Genomic DNA, 11,148 nt, shown 5'->3' with positions numbered 1-11,148 from the left:
ACTTTGGACTGGTAAGCAATCTGAGTTCGAATATAGCCCTACGCGGTAGGCCTGAGACTTTTATCCGAGATCCGGATTTGATCGAGATTAGATCCAGATCCGATCCAAAAATCCGGATATCTGGAGGGGCAGAATCCGGATCCAGATACTAAAATGTTGGATCCGTCAAAGCCGGATCCGGATCCGGATATCTTGATATTTTAGTCCGGATATCCGGATCCATAAGTTTTATTAATAACTATTTTAAAAATAGTAATATCTATATATAAAAACTAATTTTATTTAATATATTTTTATTTTTATAATAGTATACATTAATTTTATGTAAATTTTGTAATATTATACATAGAAATAATTAAAAATATTATATATATATATATTTAAATTATTGTTAATATTTTATATATATATTAATATTATTATTTTTATTTATTTTAAGTATCTAGATCCGAATCCGGATATCCGCCGTATATTACATTTTTTAGAAGGACATTACACGCCCGGATATCCGAGAACTCCGGATCCGGATAAAGATAATAAAATTATGGATCTGTCAGATAAAGATCCAAATCCGGATACTTTAAAATAGTCCGGATATCCGATTCCTCCTAGACCTACTACGCGGATCCAAACTCGTCGTTTAGTGTTTATTTAAACTAAAAAATTATGAATAATGAGAAAAACGAAATAGACGAAGTTCATGAATCTGACATATATCCCCTCGTGATTTAATCTAACTCGTATGATTTGATGTGTCGTAAGCCACGTTTTCAACCACTCATATGGCATAAAACAATTGACTAAAACTCTGACCACTACAGGAATAGTGACAATAGTGTATAATTTTTTATTATTAGTGATGTGTAGGGCAATCTAAACGAAACTTTTATACGTGTTATTTCGTAATCGTATAGATAGTCCATAAGTTAAAGACTATTATTTGTGGGGGTTTAGTGGTCAACCTCGAATTGCAGTCAATAGTCATCGGTATAAATCTAGCAGACGTTTTAACATTATAAAACTTTGTGACTGACTGACTGATGTTAAAACCCAAGAGAAAAAGTATTAAAAAAAAAGTTGGCTTATGATACTAGCTTATTGATAGAACGATGAAATTCATGTACATAAGTTGGCTTATAAATAATCCCTGACAAAACTATTTGGATTATACAGAGATCAAGGGGCATAAGCCGAGTATGTAAATATAAATTATCACATTGAGAGTTTTACTTAGACATAAACAATATATAATAGATTTGGAATATAGTCCATTTACTGCCAATTAATTTTAATTTGGAAAGTTATAACATTTAACATGGTATCAAAACCCCTAAATTTAATTCTAAAAAAGGTTAGTACATCGATCTGCACTCTTATAATTGCTCTCAGATCCAATAATAATAATATGCAAGATTAATGATTAAAAGAGCTATTATTTCGAAAGAATGTATTAAGATTATGTAGAGATTAAACCTTAATGTTTAAAAAGTGTGTGAATATAAAATTTTTTTTTTGGAAAAAGTGCATGGGTCCGAAGCCGCCATCCGCCCCAATGTCAAGGTTAAAAAACACTTTGCAAAAACATGGCCATGGACCCATGGTGGTACATTTTAAAAAAAAAATAGCTGGTGCACGGTTGATGTAACTTCTTGTTATTTATAGAATATTTGTTAATTTAGTTTGTGGAACTTTTTTGGGAGTAACAAGATTCTATAAATAAAATAAGAAGATATCTTTGTTAACCCAATAAAACAATTAGGCCGCCTGACTTGTGTCGAATAATGCATACTTCATCTTTTACGATAAAAGGTGTTTATTATTGCAAGATCGAGATTTATTCTTTAGTATTTTGTAATAATGCTGCTTATCACTATCCATATTCAAATATGATAGAAAATGTATGTTTGAGTATTGATGGTTGTTTCCATTTATTTTTTTTTGTTAAAGAAGATAACGTAGTAAGTATACACCTAAACTACGTAGATGCATAATCACAAAACACAACGCACACTATAAATTTTTTACTAGAGAATTAATTCTTGCATATTTTTAGGTAAGGTTTTACATATTTTCATTCTTTTTCACTAGTTATAATTAGTTCATTTATTGTATTTTCTAAATAACCCAACATCATTTATTACAGAAATACAAAATATAATTTATCTATTTTAGGTGTTTTATTACATTTTACATTTTTTTCTGTTTTAACTATTTCATTAATTATTTTTTCATAATAATTCGACATATTTTATTTTGCATGTTAACCATAAAAATTCGATATATTTTAATAAATTATTCTATTTGTGACAATAATTCAAAACGGTTAAGAAAGAGTTTTTTTTAAAAAAAATTGTTTATAAAATTAGTTAAACATGGATATTCGGGTATACGATTGGGTAAATGTTGTCTTTTCGGATATTAGATTTTTGAGTTTGAAATTAGTCTCCGTTATGATATTATAGAATTTCTGATGTGTAGGAACCTAAAAATATCAAAAATAACCTATGTGTCTGAAATGAGTTAAGGATATTTGTACAAAAAGTAACTATATTGTCTGATTCAGTTTGAGTATTTTGTATCCAAACTAAAAATAACTTAAATAACAAAATAACCAAAGCAATCATATTATCCGATTCAATTCGGGTGATTATAATGTTTAGAAATCTAAAAATATTCAAATAACCAATATAAAATTAATTTTAAGGTGACACATATAGAATATATAACACTAATTATGCAAAACAAATACTCTCTCTGTTTCACAAAGAATGTCATTTTATGTTGTTTTCATGTTTTACAAAAGGTGTCATTCTACATTTTCATGCAACATTATACATTAAATTTATTTTGAATAGCCAATATATTTTTATTTAAACCATTTTCATTTAATTAAGCATACATTAAATAAATACATTATAATTTATTACTCCCACTGAATACAAATATATGATGTTTAAGTTTTTTCACACATATTAAAAAACAATAGATATACTCTTTTGGTTATTACTTTTTGATTTTATCAATAAAGTTTCGTCATTCATAATTTCGTGTTTAATTTATGTTTCTTTTTAAAGAGAAATGAATTAAGTATATCATAAAACATCATAGATTTGTATACAAAATAAAAAGGTAGAATATCATACATTTGTATACGGAGGGTGTATACAAATTTTTTAATCTCTCTGAAATGTGTTAAAACGTCCACACGGATCTGAGGATCAATTTCTAGTAGACATTTGCCCGCAGACACACACATACATGGATGCATAAACTTAATTTTTTTTTTCTAAACCTAAATTGTTTAGTAAAGAGTCAAAAAGTCGCTTATGGTTGCAAATAAAACGTAATGTGGGCATTGGCTATTTTTTTACTAACATAATTATGAATGTAAAGTCTACCATTAAACACATAACGAATGTGTAATGCAAAAAAATCGTTGGGTGAGAAAAATATATGTATCTTTTTTGTCAAAAAATATGTATTTAATTCTTTGTATTTAGAATGGCCATTGTATTTATATATTTTGAATTGTATATATATCTTCGATTCCAATATATAAATACATGTAGCTATATAATATCTTCTTATTAATATCCAAATTTGTTTTTGATTAAATTTTTAATGTGCCTTATCAAATTTTGTCAAATGTTTTTTTCCAACAAGATATATTGCTAGAAGACATGTGTAAGTGTGATAAAAAGGACCATAAATTACTAAGAATTAAAATTATACTAATACTTATTATGAAATTGATATTCGTAAGAAAATGTTTAAATACATTATTTTATAAATTTAAAACATAATTCTAAAACCATAAAATATATAGTTTGATTAATATAAACGGAACAGATCAAACTTTGAAATCTAAATGTTTTGTCGCACATTAAATTGAAGCAGAATGAAATTAAACTAATGATTAAAAAATTATATCCCGCGCTTTTAAAGTGCGAGTAAAAATTTAATATATTATTAAAATATATTATTCATGATTATGTAAGTACCAAAATTTAGACAATTATTGAGAGAAACAAAAAAATATAAAACACACATGAGTCTAGAGTCGCCCAAGAGAAAAGTAAGGAGCAGCCACGACCGGAGTCTTTCTTCGCACTTTGGTCAACGTTTTCGAGAAGATAGGGAAAGACGAGAGAGTGACATTCTTGTGAACTATATATATTACCTTGCAACAACTAGTAACTAATTAACCAACACAGTTGGCCTAGTGTTAGTTGAGGACCAGATCCAATACGCTCTCTGCAGGTTCGACTTGCGTTGGCCACCCGGACCTTAACCCTGCTAATTTCTGGGGTAGAAATCACGTGGCTGCTGCGGACCTCGTGGGATTAGTCGGTTGACCTCGGTCGCCTGATCCCCACGGATATCAAAAAAAAAACAACTAGTAACTAATCTAATAAATTTTTATAGTGTATAAACATACGATGGCTTATGGTTGTGATATTCTGTTTGGGTGCACTATGACTTAAACATTATGTTCAATAAAGCTAAAAGTGTAGTTAAGTAACATACAATATAAACTCAATAAAATAACATTCAATAAATTAAAAATATAAATTAATCAATTGTTCAATTTTATTTTAAATTTTAAAATATAATATAATTTAATAATATAAAAATAACACTTTTAGAAGAAATTAGGTAAATATATGATTTCAATAAAATTATAATCAACAATTACCATATATATTGCTCATCAACCCTATATTTCTTAAGTGAAATTATCATATTTTAAGGACATTGATGGTTTAAGGATCAAGATCTTCCAGTTTGGTTCACAGAGTCAGTATGAATCTGTATAAGTTGATGATAAAAAAAAAGGACACTGATAGAACCAGAAGCAGCAATCCTTATTGAAAGTATCTCGTTAAGTCAATGTTCTACGGTGGACAGATAAATATGTTATTTTACACAGTCTAGAATATATACGGTTAAAACTGAATGTGAATTGGAACATCTCTATCTAGCAAGGCTGGTCTTAGGAAAAACCGGATGAAAATTCGCCTAGAGTCCCCAACTATTTTGAAAAATATTACATAGACATATGCCTCCAAATTTATAGAAAAGGCCTTCAATTTTTTTTTTTTTAATTGAAATCTTAACTAAATCGCCTATGGCCTCCAAAATCTCTGGACCGTCCTTACTATCCAGACAACCACTAGTTTTCAGGCCTAATACTAAGACCCTTCGGGTACACGCATGGAAAATAAAATGTTCCCCAAGGGTAAGGTATTTTTTGGCAAATTATTCAGGTTGTTTACTGGTCAGGAAGAATCTTCAATCAAGAGGAATAGAATGTGATTTCATTGTCAAAGATATAGAGCAGAAGAAGAATCAATAAATCATATTTTTTTTGAATGTCCATCCGTTGTTCAGATCTAGATGTTATCAAGGATACCCACGCACCCATGTAGCTTCTTTTGCAGTCAGTTTTCACGAACATGGATTATTAATTTTGGAGGATTACGTCGCACTAAAGATGCACAATTCGCCTGGATTCTTTAGTACATCTGGAAAGAGCAAAACGATAAGATTTTAAATAGAATTGATAGAGATCCAAGATACATTGTAACTTGCGGAAACAGAATTAACATTGTGAAGGAAGCCAAATCTCATTAGAGTAGAATGGAACCCAACCATTCAACGAATCAGAGAAAATTTCAATGAATCAGAGAACTTTCGAGATCCCACATGTATCCAAGACTCAAAACACAAAGTCATACAGTCTTGCACGTGGAGTTAGATGTCAACCAACCTACTTCGTTTTCATAGACATTGAATCCTATATTTAGTTAACAAAGTCTTAACCGAGTCTTTTTATGCTGGTAACCAAAAATACCATCTACAAATCTTACATAAATTTTTATAAAGAATTTAAAATAATGTTTGTTTTATTTTTATTTTTATTATAATAGTTTAGTGTTATTTTGTAAAAGTACATTGAAAACACATTTACATTCTAAATTGTTTTATACATAAAAATGAAAAATAATAAGAAAGAGATTAAAATACATCTATCAAATTTAATAAATATATAATACAATAAAAATACTTTAATATTTAATATAAAAATATTTTAAATATATAAATATATTTAAATTATTATAATAATAAAATATCATAATTTTAACACTTATAAAACATTTACTGTATGGTATTATATAGGGTACTCTCAAATGGATTGAATTAGATTTTGTATAAAACGTATTGTTGATGGGATACAAGATTACGGGTGCCAATTTTATATTTATTCAGAATAAAATAATTTTTGTTAATCAAGTTTATGTTAATATGCTTAAGTTGTAGATATTTAAAGACGCCATTGATATTATATTTTGAATTTTTTTTTCAAATTGAGTTTGTGAATATTAGTTAGATTTTACTTTGCATATATTATTTGATATTACATACTTTAATCATGAAACATCAAATCAAAGTATTTGTTGATTTGTCAGATCGAATTTGAAGGAATTAAAGGTAAATTGACTCATCAAAAGGTGGCGGATCAAGCATATTATCAAACAAGCCACCTTGTAAATTTGGTAGTTTATATTCCGTTTGAACCGAGAATTGTCGGAAACAAGTAAAAGAGACGAGAACTCGTCGGTGGATCAAAACAAAGACGTTTATTAGATCAAAGAATGTTTAGTCGGTTTACAAATAAGGAAATATGCGGTAGAAAGCAAATCGATGAAAGTTAGTTCGCCGGGAAATACAAGTCGGCGAGAAAGAAAAATGAAACTTTAGTTCTAGCCGCCGAAAGTATGTGTAGGCGATTTCAAATTCTCTTTTCGCTGCTTCTACCTCTCCTTATGTAGACGTCTAGTCGATGACCTAATTCGCCCTCATTCAATGGGCTTTCCATTCGTTGGGCCGAGCTATCGGGCCTCTGCGTCGAGCCGTCGAGTCGACTACTTTCGGTCGCTCGTTCGATCGACTAAAAGCAGTCTCGAGACGGTCTATAAACTGGCAAACCGAGTCTCTTTCCTCTGATTGTGGCCAGGCTAGCTATTCTGTGGGCCTTGTGGTAGGATATGATCCATACTCAACATATTTCATACGAAAACATGTAGATTTAGATTGTAGTACTCGGATATTTAATAACTAGCCAAAAATAATCCATTGGAGTGTTTATTGTTATGAACAATGTGGATTGCTAGTAACCATATCAAGGAAGAACGGACCGCGTCCAGGCCCAATGTCCAAGACCGCGTCCAAGAAGGAGAGAGAGGCGGCTAAAGATTAGACCGTCTATAGTATATGATGATTTCCTTTTCTCTTCAAGTTTATCTTTAAGTAGATTTCCTATTTCCTTTAGGATAATGATTTGTACTCTTTCCATTTATCTATTCCTTGTAATCCCTATATAAGGGAACACTTTGATTGAGTAATGAGAACATACGATTTCCCCTATTGTTCACAACACGTTATCAGCACGATAGCCTCTATGAAGATTTTGTAGACACATAAATGAACGACCTTGATTCTGTCGGAACAATTCGCAGACAATTAATTTGATGATTGGAATAAAAATAATGGAAGAGCAGGTCAAAACGACCATGGCGAAAGTGAAAGCCATTTATCCTGAATAATACTTCTTCCACGGCCATATATCTATGGCAGGTTAGTACTATTTTAGATATGAACAGGGGTGAATCTAGAACAAAATTCAATTGGGTGCATTGTTGTTATAAAACTATAAAAGTGACACAATGAAGAATTGAACTAAGAGTTGATTATGGGTGCACAACCCATTTTTTACCATCTCATCCAGGTAAGTTTTAATAATTCTATACACAAAAGATTACATATTAATAGTTTGGTGCACGTGCCCACATTCCCATTAACCTGTCTACCCCCCCTGGATATGAATCTATTAACGATGAACTTCATCTTCTTCCCTTTTCCCTGTTTTTGTTCCTAGAGATGTTTACACTGGGAGGCACTTTGTGTCTTTTGTTAACACTAAAAGACACTTTGTGGTTAGGGGACACTTTCCTTAGACATGTGTTTTTTGGTGGGAACATCCTCTCCCCTAATAAACCGTTGAGGGCCTTTTTGTCAACCAAAAAAACACATGTCTAAGGAAAGTGTCCCCTAACCACAAAGTGTCTTTTAGTGTTAACAAAAGACACAAAGTGCCTCCCAGTGTAAACATCTCTAGGAACAAAAACAGGGAAAAGGGAAGAAGATGAAGTTCATCGTTAATAGATTCATATCCAGGGGGGGTAGACAGGTTAATGGGAATGTGGGCACGTGCACCAAACTATTAATATGTAATCTTTTGTGTATAGAATTATTAAAACTTACCTGGATGAGATGGTAAAAAATGGGTTGTGCACCCATAATCAACTCTTAGTTCAATTCTTCATTGTGTCACTTTTATAGTTTTATAACAACAATGCACCCAATTGAATTTTGTTCTAGATTCACCCCTGTTCATATCTAAAATAGTACTAACCTGCCATAGATATATGGCCGTGGAAGAAGTATTATTCAGGATAAATGGCTTTCACTTTCGCCATGGTCGTTTTGACCTGCTCTTCCATTATTTTTATTCCAATCATCAAATTAATTGTCTGCGAATTGTTCCGACAGAATCAAGGTCGTTCATTTATGTGTCTACAAAATCTTCATACCTCTGTCAAAATTGGAGGCTTGTTGTGAACAATAGGGGAAATCGTGTGTGCTATTATTACTCAATCAAAGTGTTCCCTTATATAGGGATTACAAGGAATAGATAAATGGAAAGAGTACAAATCATTTTCCTAAAGGAAATAGGAAATCTACTTAAAGATAAACATGAAGAGAAAAGGAAATCATCATATACTATAGTCGGTCTAATCTTTGGCCGCCTCTCTCTCCTTCTTGGACGTGGTCTTGGGCTTGGGCCGGACGCGGTCCGTTCTTCCTTGATATGGTTACTAGCAATCCACATTGTTCATAACACTCCCCCTTGGATGCTATAACCATATGGGCTCGTATCATGCACGATGTTGCCTCGTTAAAACCTCTCTAGGAAAACCAAAAACCCAAGGTGGGAAAAATGGAAACCATAGACAGGAAAAATAGTAAAACGCATTATATCCCCCCTGATGAAGGCATCACTAAATATCCTTCAGCCGGCGCATCCCTATCTGATGAACCAGCGTCCTGAACGTTGAGGTTGGCAGAGACTTGGTGAAGAGGTCGGCTGAGTTGTCACTGGATCGAACTTGAACTACCTGAACCTCCTTTGCCTTCTGCAAGTCGTGGGTGAAGAAGAACTTGGGCAGGATGTGTAAAACTCTAATCTCGTTCTTAGTTCAATCAAGAACTCAATTGATTCCTCTTGAAACCTAGACGTTCTCAGATCACGTTCTCAGCTCAGAAGAACCGCCCAGCTTGTGATCAAACCCGTGACGCGATCGACCCGAGACGACCCGATCTCCGCGCAGCTCGCAGCCGAGACGCCTCCAGCCCGCGATCGTTCCATCCGCGACCCGATAGGAGGCAGCAAGCGTCCATTCTTCTCAGCTCGATGTTTTATCCATTCTCAGGTGGTCCGGTTTTAAATCCCCTACGAAACAAAGGTATAAACATAATCTGAGAACCTAGAACAATAAGAACCCTAATCCCATCATTATGGAAACAATGTCTTGATGAAACCCTAAAAGAAACCCTAAGATTAAAATCGACAATCTCCTAAACTAGAAACATAAATCGATTCCAATTAGAATCTGATTGTATGATTGATTGATTAAAACTGAAACATGGCAAACCCTAATCAAGGAATCGAAAACCCTAAACCCTAAAGAAGCTAGAATCCGATTTTAAGATTGATCTTGCTTGTTTGATTTCTTGCTTGATTTGAGGTTTAGGATTGTTGGATTGTTTGAAATAATTTAGCTAAGTATACAAATACTTAAGGCCTAGAAACCTTAAACATAAGGTTGATAGAATTTAAAAGATTGAAAACCCTAGGTATTATAAGAGAAGTAAGAATAAGTTTGATTGCTTTACATAAATCCGAACATGGTATTGCATTCATAACTGATTGTAACAAGATCGACCAACATATAGATCACACGAATTTAGGTTGACTGCATTAGTAAACCTATATAGCCGTGTGGCTCATGATTGATAGCACCATGGTCGATTAGTATTGTTTTGAATATCATAAATGCGTAAGACGTGTTGTGGCCAAGCTTGCTTATTATCATGCGGCCACCTGATCACATTATGAACCTAAAATTTATATGATAATGTGATTCAGATGTCGAAAATAGCAAACAGAGACTACGCAGCCCTTAATCTCTCCGGAGACAATTACTTGCAGTGGGCACTAGATACAAGGATCAGTCTAAAGTCCAAGGGACTCGGTGATACTATCACCGAGGACAACAATGAGAATGAAAAGAATAGATACAGGGCCATAAGCTTTATGCGCCATCATCTCATTGAAGGTCTTAAAGATCAGTACATGACAATTGAAAATCCACTAGATCTTTGGAATGCTTTAAAGCATAGATATGATCACCAAAAGATGGTGTTGCTTCCAAAGGTAAGGCACGACTTGATGCACCTAAGATTCTTAGACTATAAGTCAGTGGATGAGTACAATTCAGCCTTGTTCAAGATAGTTTCAATACTAAGTCTTTGTGGTGAAGAAGTATCCGATATGATGATGCTTGAAAAGACCTATACGACTTTCAATCAGTCGAATTTTGTATTGCAAGAGCAATATAGAACAAAAGGTTTTGCCACATATACTGATCTGATCTCGTGTCTACTCTTGGCCGAGGCAAACAATGAGCTCCTAATGAAGAATAGTGGAGCCAAACCGGCCGGGACAGCACCATTACCCGAAGCCCATGAGGTTGAAAAGAAGGATCCCAAAGAGACCTACTACACCCAAGACAACAGGAAACCATACGGCAATGGCCGTGGTGGATACAAGAGGCGTAGGTGTGATAATCAGAATGGTCGAGACAACTACTCAACCGGCCAAAAAGGAAACCACAATAACCGTGGTCGTGGTTCCAATTACGGTCGGGGGCGTGGACGTGACAATCAGAACGGTCGAGACAACTACTCAACCGGCCGAAAAGGAAACCACAATAACCGTGGTCGTGGTTCCAATTACGGTCGGGG

Source organism: Brassica oleracea, chromosome C9 (genome assembly GCF_000695525.1).
Source record: "Brassica oleracea var. oleracea cultivar TO1000 chromosome C9, BOL, whole genome shotgun sequence".
In the NCBI taxonomy this organism is placed as follows: domain Eukaryota; kingdom Viridiplantae; phylum Streptophyta; class Magnoliopsida; order Brassicales; family Brassicaceae; genus Brassica; species Brassica oleracea.
Note: the sequence above shows the minus strand (reverse complement) of the source record.